Below are 8,690 nucleotides of genomic sequence, written 5' to 3' on the forward strand. Positions count from 1 at the left end.
ATGTGCCACCACACCTGGCTAATTTTTGTATTTTTAGGAGAGACAGGGTTTCACCATGTTGGCCAGGCTGATCTCGAACTCCTGACCTCAGGTGATCCACTGCCTTGGCCTCCCAAAGTCCTGGGATTACAAGCATGAGCCACTGTACCCGACCTGAATTGTATTTCTTAAGTAATAAGGCTTGAAAGCTGAAATTGTGGCCGGGTGCAGTGGCTCACACCTATAATCCCAGCACTTTAGGAGGCCAAGGCAGGTGGATCACTTGAGGTCAGGAGTTCAGTACCAGCTTGGCCAACATGGTGAAACCCCGTTTCTACTAAAAATACAAAAATTAGCTGGGTTGGTGTGGTGGCACATGTCTGTAGTCTCAGCTACTCCAGAGGCAGAGGCGGGAGAATTGCTTGACCTGGGGAGGTGGAGGATACAATGAGCTGAGATTGTGCCACTGCACTCTAGCCTGGGCGATAGAGTGAGAACCTGTCCCGCACTCCAAAAAAAGAAGTTGAAATTACTCCTAGATCTGTGGGCTGCAGAATGGATGTTGTGTTAGCAGGTATGAAAACAACATTCATCTCTATGTACATCTTTGTCAGAGCTCTTGGGCGACCAGGTGCATGGTCAATGAGCAGTAACATTTTGAAAAAAAAAAAATCTTTTTTTCTGAGTAGTAGGTCTCAACAGTGGGCTTCAAATGTTCAGTAAGTCATGCTGATTTACAATTGTGCTGTCATGAAGGTTTTCTTTTTCCATTTCTAGGACAAAGGCACAGTCAATTAAGTATAATTTTTTTAATATATATAATTCAGTCTCCGTAGAGACTGTCAAAAATTGCCAATGCTGACTATATTTCAAGTTGTCATGGTGGGGTATTGGGAAAATTTTCAATTAGCAACAATCGCACCTCGGATAAACCTCATTGGCTACGATACTGCCACTGCATAAAGCTATTTAAGCATAATTTTTAAGGGCCTATGGTTATTGAAATGATCAATGAGCATTGGTGTCAATTTAAAAGTCACCAACTGCATTAACCACTTATAAGAGAGTTAGTCTGTCCTTTGAAGTTTTGAAACCTGGCCTGGACTTCTCCTCTCTAGCTTGAAAAGTCCTAGACCACATCTTCTTCCAATAGAAGGCTGTTTCATCTATACTGAAAATCTGGTGTTTAGTGTAGCCACCTTCATCAATGATCTTAGCCAAATCTTCTGGATAACTTGCTGCATCTTCTCCATCAGCACTTGCTACTTCACCTTGCATTTTTATGCTATGGAAACAGCTTCTGTCCTTAAACCTCATGAACCAGACTCTGCCAGCTTCTAACTTTTCTTCTGCAGCTTTCTTAACTCTCTCAGGCTTCATAGCATTAAAGAGAGTTGGAGCCTTGCTCTGAATTAGGCTTTGGCTTAAGGGAACGTTGTGGCTGGTTTTATCTTCTATCCAGGCCACTTAAATCTTCTTATCAGCAATAAGGCTGTTTTGCTTTCTTATTCTTTGTGTATTCACTGCAGTAGCACTTTTAATTTCCTTCTAGAACTTTTTATTTGCATTCCCTACTTGGAAAACGGTTTTGCAGAAGAGATCTAGCTTTTGGCCTATCTTGGTTTTTAATATGCCTTCCTCACTAAACTTAACAATTTCTAGCTTTTGATTTAAAGTGAGACACAAGCCACTTTTCATATTACTTAAACAATTAGAGGCTATTGCAGGGTGACTAACTGGCCTGATTTCAATATTGTTGTGTCTCAGGGAATAGATAGGGCTGAGGAGAAGGAGAAAGATGAGAATGGCCAGTCAGTGGAGGCTTCAAAACACATACACCATTTACCAATTAAGTTTACTTCCTTATATGGGCATGATTTTGCCACCGCAAAACACTTACAACAGTAATATGAAGGATCCCTGATTATAGATTATCATCATAGATATAACAATGAAAAAGTTTAAAATATTGCAAGAATTACCAAAATGTAACATAGAGATAAGAAATGAATTGTTGGGAAAAAAATTGTTTCAGTAGACTTGCTCAACTCATGATTGTCACGAATCTTCAATTTGTAAAAAAACATGTCTGTGAAGTGCAATAAAATGAAGTATGCCTCTGTTTATTGTGTCCTGAATGCCCATAAAAGAAGTTTAGAGTGTGGCTTATTTTATATTTCTCTAGAACTAATTCTACTTTTTAACAGAAGGATGGTGGGCATAGCACCAACCCTACAGAATTTTTGCATGAAATTCATTAAGTAGTTGCTATTTTTTTTTAAAGACTCTCAATTATGGGGACAACTGGCAGCTAAGCAATTTGATAACTATAAGAAACCTCAGAGATTGTTTAACAATACGGTTAAAATTTTCATATACTTAGTATGTGCAAGGTTTTGGGCTAAGTACTTTAGCACGATCTCGTTTAATCCTTTATTCTTTTTGCCTCAGCTTCCAATAGAGCTTGGCACAGCACTGTTACTGATCCTGTCTTTATTGAAAATGTTGATAGTATTTTCATCATTATTTTTTGCATTAATTTTGTTATTTTTAAAATGTGGTATTAAAATATTATTTATCTAAATTCCTGTGTTTTTCAGCACCTCCCTAAATGTTTTGCCCTATTCCCAGTAACAGCCTCAGGAGGCTGGGACTATTATTTTTCTCCCTTTAGAGATAAAGAAACAGAGGGTCAGAATAGCTGCATTTGCCCAAGGATTATAGGTGCCAGTAATGGTAGAATAAGGTCAGGTTCCAGATGCTCTGACATATCAGCCCTCAGTTTCTGCACATAATTTTACGGATGAGGAAACAGAGATGCAGTTAAGAGGGTATGCACAGTCACCCAAAAACTTGGGAACAGAACCAAACTAGATCCCAGGGTTCCTCATCTGTCTCAAACACACAGTGGGGTGAGTCATGCATGGTAGATCGATCACAGTTGTTCCCCAGGCTGCACCAGGCTGCAGCTTGCTTTCAGTAACTATTTATTAAGCATCTCCTAGAAGCTACACACTATGTAGTTGGTACGATGATGACTGACCTCCTTGGCAAAGAAGCTTGAAAAATGTAGTAGAAAGCGTTCGTTTCTTCATTCACTATGCTAGGCTCTGGGATACACAGCAGAGTAAGATTCTGAAAAGTTCACTGACAAAAGGTGGGCACAGATATGCAACTAAAAATGGAGATAAAATGTGTTAAGCTCAACCATAGAAGAACTCACAAGTTACAGAGCCTATGTTCCAGATTCTGAATGCTGAGTTGCTTTTGTTTAGTGAGTACTCTTCGGCAGAAGAGGATTCAGAGAAATGTAAAGGAAACCTTCTCTCCTTCAGTATATATTCTACTTGAAGAAAAAGGGCATGTACATATGATATATCCAGTATTTATCTGGCCTTCTAATAATATCAGGTTGGTGCAAAAGCACTTGTGGGTTTTGCACGGGCTTTGTTCCTTTTGTTCTCCGTGGTATTGTCAACACCCAGACTAGCAAATGGCACAGGATTGGTGCTCAGTGTTTTGAGAATGATGGAGAACAAGCAGAAATACGTCTTTTAGGAAATGTGCCGTTCTGGTTGGAATTTCTGACACATATTCCCTCTCTTAAAAGTTCATTTTGACATATTTATTTTTAACATCTTTTTCTCACCTTCAGGCCTTGACTTTAATTATCTATCTTGTGCCTCTGTGGGCAAAGGCTATAAAAGATAGATGGTATTAGGATAAGAAGACGTCTTCACCGAGAAGTTTGTCTTGGAATTTGACTTCAGTAAGGAGTTTGTCTTGGAATTTGACTTCAGTAAGGAGAAGTATGATACCCTTCCAATATGAGGTTTTAAGAATCTGACAGATATTCAGTCTTTTGGCTTCATCTTGTGTAATGAGTCCCCAAGTCTTGGGAGTCAGACAATTTTATATAAATAAATATATATATATATATATATATATATATATATATGACATATATATGACAATCGATGGCTGTGTGTGTGTGAAAAATATATATATATGTATATATTCTATCTCCATTACGTGGACAATTTACCTAATCTTTCCAAGCCACAATTTCTTCATCTGAAAAATGGAGAGATTAATAATGTCCATCTCATAGAGTTGTTATGCCAATTAGGTCTACACCATGGCAAATATGGCAGACCACATCCCCTTCAAGGAAGAACTTGCTGACCAGCTGCAGGAGGGCAGGCAGCTGCTGCTATAGCTGGTAATTCTCTCTGAGTTAGCCTCAGCTGCAAAGAGCCCCTCCCCTAAGGTCAGGCCCTTCCTGGGGCAGCTGAGTGAGGCAGAGTGCAGGGGTGTGGCATTTCAGTTTCACACAGGACCTCCTGGTCGTCAGTACACTGTTCACAACTCCCCAGCAAGTTGGCTGAGAATTTTTCGAGCCTGAGTCACAGTTTTTCTTCCTCTGCCCGTTCCTGCTTCCTCCTCCTTCCTTTCACTTTCTTATTCCCTAATAAACATCTTGCACCCCAAACTCCATTTCACCATCTGCTTCTGAAGAAACCAACCTGGAACATATGCCAACTGCTCCGAACAGCACATGGATCTTAAGCATTGAAAAAAATTAGTCAGTATTACTGCTACTATTATTAATAACGGCCCTACTGAAGAGAAGAGCAAAGGTGCATGCCTGTTTTCAATATGGTTTTCTGCAATTGTGTTGAGATTACTATTTTTCAGTGGAGTTTCCGGGACTTTTAAATCTAATCTTCTCTCTTGTTTTCTCTAAGGGTGAATGTGGATTCTTTCCTTTTATATTGTGAGCGACTACTATGAGCCAGGCTCTGAGCTAAATGCTAGGAATGAGAATGCATCCAGCCTTGCAAGAGCATTTTAATTGCTGTCAACTAAACACAAAAGTGAAGGGGACATAATACTGCCCTGTCCACCAAGTGATATTGTCAGTATGTAACTGTTTATCCCTGAACAGGGGTCCTGGTAAGGAAGAGAACAGACGAGACAGAGTATTTTATTCTTTTATTGGCAGAAAGGGAAAAGTTACAGTCAACCCAGATAGGTGCGTCTTTTACTATTTCCATCAGTTTTCTCTCATGCTTATGACGATGGAAATGCATAGCTCGCTGAGTGGATGGAAATTCTGGCTCCAGCTATGACCAAAACCAATGAACAGTAACATGGAAGTAGTCAAGAATACACGAAACACAATAGAGAGAAACACTTTAAAGCAACCAGTTATTTTATTCAATCATTTCCTGGATGCAAAGCCCAGCTGTGATGCTGGAGGTAAAAGACACAGAAATAATTAAAGCAGTCTTTAGCCTCAAGAGCTAAAGATCTGTGAGTAAAGACTAAGACCTATGCAGACCGGCAATATAGAACGTAGAGCATTCCAGCTGGGTGTCATGGCTCACACCTATAATCACAGTACTTTGGGAGACCTAGGTGGGATGATTGCTTGAGCCTAGGCAGCATAGCGAAACTTCATCTCTATGAAAAATCTGCAAAAATTAGCCAGACATGATGGCATACACCTATAGTCCCAGCTACTTGGGAGGCTGAGGCAAGAGGGTCCCTTGAGTCCAGGAGATCAAGGCTGCAATGAGCCACGATCACACCACTTCACTTCAGCTTGGGCAACAGAGGGAGACTCTGTGTAAATAAAAAATATGATAATAATAATAATAAGAGCATTCTAAGAGTGATTGTGTAAGAACACTATAAATGCATGAATATAGTATATATTTTCTCAAAAAAATATACAGAAAGAAGGGATTTGCCTTATATTTTAGTTCTTACCAAGTCTCTCATCACTGGACATGCACTCAAATTGTTTAATCGGAAGAGTGAATTGCTGAACCAGATTAACCTCAACAATGCTGGTTTAGGATAATTATGGAGGTCACCTAGTTTTTATAAAATAAAAAGTGAAAGAGATTTAAGGCAGATTTAGAAACTATTACTGGGTGCATAACCTCACGAATCGAAGAGTCAGATTATTTGTAAACACATCTTTGAAAGATCATCTTAGAAAGCAATTCAGAACTTTCATGTCAGCAGAGCAGACACTAGATAAACAACACAGCTGAATGAAACCAGTAAAAAGCTGGATTAGAAACATAAAAATGTCTGTTTAAGTGCTTTGCTGGGTTACAGTCGAAAGAAGGATTCTCCAGAGGCCAAGAACAGAAAATCGTGGTTCCAGGGGAAACATTTTTCTGATATTAGAGACCTTGAACTTTGGCACATACAGCTGTTCAGAGTGCAGGCCAGAAGGTTGGGGGCGCAGAGGGGTGCTAATTTCATATTCCCATGTGACACTGAAACCCAAACAAGCTATACCCTCCATGCAAGGAGCAAGGAGAAATAAATCTAATGTATCGAGAGAAACCAGAAGAAAACAGCTCTGGGCAAAAGCAGAGAAAAAAAAAAAAACTCCCTGAAGAATTTGTAACACAAACTAGACTTCACCTGCCTGGGTTTGCAGTCTGAATTCTACTTGTATGATTCCAAAATACTGCCAGAATAAAATTTACTATAAAGTAGATCAGGATAATTTAAAGTGGTGTTTTTTCATACATGGTAAGACAACAATTTTTAAAAACCATTTATTTCTTTATTACACAGGTACACTTAACTATCATATATGAAATATATATATATGATATATGGACAATTATCAACAAATTCTATATATTCATCTGAATTAATAAGAAATCATACACAGTTTTAAGGACAGTCAACCAAGGATAGCTATAACAGCAAAATGCTTAAAGGCAGCGTAATGTGAAGAATGGCTTGTTTTAATTATTAGCTTAACTCTTTTTCTTCCTCTGGCTTTCACATGAGAAAAATGAGATAAAGCTTTTAGGGCTATATTGGAACAAGGTAATATGATGTTCCTTGTTAGTTTGCTAAATTAGTGGCAATCAATGACTTTCTATAATAATCTTAATATTGAAACTGATAAGGAATGATACTAGACTTCCCCTGGATACCATGGACCTAAGTCAAATATTTAACACTGGGAACATCTCAAAAGCCTTTACAAGATAAATAGGCAAGGCCAGGTGCAGTGGTTAACACCTGTAATCCCAGCACTTTGAGAGGCCATGGTGGGAGATTCTTCAGCCCAGGAGTTTGAAACCAGCCTAGGCAATATAGAGAGACCCTGTCTCTACTTAAAAAAAAAAAAAATTAAAAATTAACCAGGACTGGTGGTGTGCACACACCTGTGGTCCCAGCTACTCAAGAGGCTGGGGTAGAAGGATCACGTGAGCCTGGGAGGTTGAGGCTGCAGTGAACCACGATCATATCACTGCGTTCCAGCCTGGGTGAGAGAGTGAGACTCTTAAAAAAAAAAAAAGATAAATAGGCAATAGGCAAGAGGAAAAGAAGTTAGATCCTGGTAAGCATTTAGGTCACCAAGGAAAAGTAGTATAAAGGGAACAATTATCTTGACATATCCATGATTCCCTCTGGCAATCAACCTCAGTCTTCCAGATGTTCAAATTTGCTTTATTTGTTCAAACCAATTGAAAGCCATACAGCACATCATTTAAATAGCTGGGCTCCAAATTTCATCCAAATTGATTTTTTTCCTCTATCCCACTATTTGCTTGCCTTTCAACATTCCTTTTCTGCAGACACTCCTCCTATACATAATTTCAAGTAATTCATGCATCACCATAAATGAACCTATTGACAGATGAGGGCAATGCTCATCAAAGCCTAAATAATTCGTGACTCTATCATGGGAACGAGGCTTGGGAGTCAGGCCAGAACTCTCATAAATCTAAAATCAGGATGTCTCAGCATGATTCCCTTCAAACTTTAACAGGTCTGGGTAGTATTTCATTATACATAAAGGCTCTTCTTTGATAAACCAAAACTAATCTCATTTTTCTGATGAATGTCTTCAATAAGAAAAGCTAGAGCCTACTGTCTTAATTTATTTCTAAGGCAGTCTATTAAAAGCAGGAGGATGATTGTTCTCTAACTAAAATCAGACACCTAGCCACACTAATCAAAAATTGGCAAAGAGATTATACTTCATCGAAATTTAGGGAAGAACATAAAAAGAGTGTTCCTTGAAACAGAAGAAGAAACATTTTAGAGGGAACATTTGTTGTCTGACTTCCAGCCTTTTACCCTTCTGCCTTTTTTTATTTTTATTTATTTTTTTTTTTTTTGAGACGGAGTTTCGCTCTTGTTACCCAGGCTGGAGTGCAATGGCACAATCTCGGCTCACCGCAACCTCTGCCTCCCGAGTTCAAGCAATTCTCCTGCCTCAGCCTCCTGAGTAGCTGGGATTACAGGCATGCGCCGCCATGCCCAGCTAATTTTTTGTATTTTTAGTAGAGACGAGGTTTCACCATGTTGACCAGGGTGGTCTCGATCTCTCGACCTAATGATCCACCCGCCTCGGCCTCCCAAAGTGCTGGGATTACAGGCTTGAGCCACCGTGCCCAGCCCTCTTCTGCCTTCTTAACGGGACATCACATTTTGTAGTCGTGAGGTTTGGCTGAAGTGGAACCCTCCAGAGAATTTAAGGGTAGGTCCTAACTGGCTATTGTCAACTGGTGTATCTTTCTCCCAGCCCGAGTGAATGGTTTTTTAGAGGCATTCTGGGAAAGGAGGGTTCTCTTTGGTCCATAGAAGCTATCAAGAGAATAATACTTTCTCTTCTCTGCTAAAACAAAAGTGGAGCCCCTGTTCCTGCCACCAGCTTTGTG

At 39.5% G+C, this 8,690-nt stretch overlaps 1 non-coding gene across 1 annotated transcript; it reads right to left on the reverse strand.

The window, feature by feature from the left end:
- Nucleotides 1-806: 806 nt before the first annotated feature.
- Nucleotides 807-946, reverse strand: LOC120367301 (U4 spliceosomal RNA). Its single transcript, XR_005581708.1, has one exon. It is a non-coding gene; the product is annotated as a U4 spliceosomal RNA (small nuclear RNA).
- Between the last annotated feature and the right edge of the window lie 7,744 nt (nucleotides 947-8,690).

The sequence above is a fragment of the Saimiri boliviensis genome, chromosome 8 (assembly GCF_048565385.1).
Source record: "Saimiri boliviensis isolate mSaiBol1 chromosome 8, mSaiBol1.pri, whole genome shotgun sequence".
In the NCBI taxonomy this organism is placed as follows: Eukaryota; Metazoa; Chordata; class Mammalia; order Primates; family Cebidae; genus Saimiri; species Saimiri boliviensis.